Source organism: Acomys russatus, chromosome 10 (genome assembly GCF_903995435.1).
Source record: "Acomys russatus chromosome 10, mAcoRus1.1, whole genome shotgun sequence".
Lineage (NCBI taxonomy): Eukaryota > Metazoa > Chordata > Mammalia > Rodentia > Muridae > Acomys > Acomys russatus.
In genome coordinates this window covers 36825316-36827304 of record NC_067146.1, presented here as the reverse complement: position 1 = coordinate 36827304, position 1989 = coordinate 36825316, and the positions used below count along the sequence as shown (strand labels likewise).

At 49.1% G+C, this 1989-nt stretch overlaps 1 pseudogene; it reads right to left on the bottom strand.

The window, feature by feature from the left end:
- Nucleotides 1-222: 222 nt before the first annotated feature.
- On the bottom strand, nt 223-1216 carry LOC127194265 (glyceraldehyde-3-phosphate dehydrogenase-like; annotated as a pseudogene).
- Between the last annotated feature and the right edge of the window lie 773 nt (nt 1217-1989).

The window sequence follows — 1989 nt, the reverse complement described above, 5'->3', positions numbered from 1 at the left end:
CTAAGTTTCTTTTTTAAGGTGCAGTGAACTTTATTGATGGTATCAAAAGAGTAGGGCTCCCTGCCCGCCCGCCGCCCCCCCCCCATTATTCTGGGGTCTAGGATGGAAACCGTAAGGGGAGATGCTCAGTGTCAGGGGCTGAGTTGGAACAGGGACTCCTCAGCAGCCAAGGGCCTCTCTCTTGCTCTTGTGTCCTTGCTGGGGTAGGTGGTCCAAGGCTTCTTACTCCTTGGAGGCCATGTAGGCCATAAGGTCCACCACCCTGTTGCTGTAGCCAAATTCATTGTCTTACCAGGAAGTGAGCTTTACAAAGGTGTCATTGAGAGCAGTTCCAGCCCCATCATCAACGGTGGGAGAGTGGGAGTCACTGTTAAAGTCAGAGGAGACAACCTGATCCTCAGTGTAGCCCAGGATGCCCTTTAGTGGGCCCTCAGATGCCTGCTTTACCGTCTTTTTTATGTCATCATACTTGGCAGGTTTCTCCAGTCTGCATGTCAGATCCACGACGGATACATTGGGGTAGGAACACAGAAGGCCATGCCAGTGAGCTTCCCGTTCAGCTCTGGGATGACCTTGCCCACAGCCTTGGCAGCACCAGTAGGTGTAGGGATGATGTTCTGGGCAGCCCCATGGCCATCACACCACAGCTTTCCAGAGGGACCACCCATAGTCTTCTGGGTAGCAATGATGGCATGGACTATGGTCATGAGTCCTTCCACAATGCCAAAGTAGTCGTGGATGACCTTGGCCAGGGGCGCTGAGCAGTTGGTGGTGCAGGAAGCATTGCTGACAATCCTGAGAGAGTTGTCACACTTCTCGTGGTTCACAGCCATCACAAACATGGCGGCATCGGCAGAAGGGGCAGAGATGATGACCCTTTAGGCCCCACCCTTCAAGTGGGCCCCGGCCTTCTCCATGGTAGTGAAGATACCAGTGGACTCCACAACACACTCAGCACCAGCATCATCCCATTTGATGTTAGTATGATCTCGCTCCTGGAAGATGGTGATGGGCTTCCCATTGATGACAAGCTTCCCGTTCTCAGCCTTGACTGTGCCGCAGAACTTGCCATGGGTTGAGTCATACTGGAACGTGTAGACCATGTAGTGGAGGTCAATGAAGGGGCCATTGATGGCAACAATCTCTACTTTGCCAGATAAGAAGCAAGCCCTGGTAACCATGCGCCCTAAATACGGCCAAATCCATTTACTCCGACCTTCACTGCTGTGTCAAGGGACGAGGATGGCGCTGCATGAGAAGATGTGGCTGTCTCTGGAACAGGGAGGAGCAGAGAGCCTAGTCTAAGTTTCTTATCTATTTCCTCTCTGCTTTCTTTTCTCCCACTTTCTGGAAATTTTCCTAAAATGTATCTTCCAACACTTCTACTGAATGTTTCATCTTCACTGTTCTTTTTTACCTTTAAGATCTTGTTTGCGGTCACTATTGATCATATTTTGCCTTCATGTATGCCATCAATTCCCTATGTTTGTCTCCAAGAAGGTCCCTTATGTGTATTGGAAGTGGTTTTTCTTCACTCCCTTCCTGTCTCTGAGTGCCTTGCTTTACTTTGTCTTGGCTCCTGTTTGCCATGTTCAAAGTTTCCTTCATGTCTCTGGTGACTGTTGATTATCTATCTGAATATGCATCCACTGCCAGAGCTTAATGATATGTGGGTTCCTCTGAGGATGCTCTGCCAGAGATAAGAGTTGCAAGGCTTCCAGCATAGACAGCCTGGTGAATTTCCCTAGAGCGGATTCTTGCCATATCCCATCCGAGAGTATTTGTGCGGGCTCTGTTCATCTGGTGTTCTGGCAGCCAAGAAGAGTAGGGAGGGTACTATGTCCTCTAAAATCAGATGAGCATTTCTCCCCGAATTTCAATTACGCTTTGTGTCTCCAAGTTCAAAACTTCTCTGATTTAAAGGTTTTAGGTAGCCTTTCCCCAGAAGAGTTCATTGTTTTGTGGACAGATGGGTTTGAATCCTCTAAA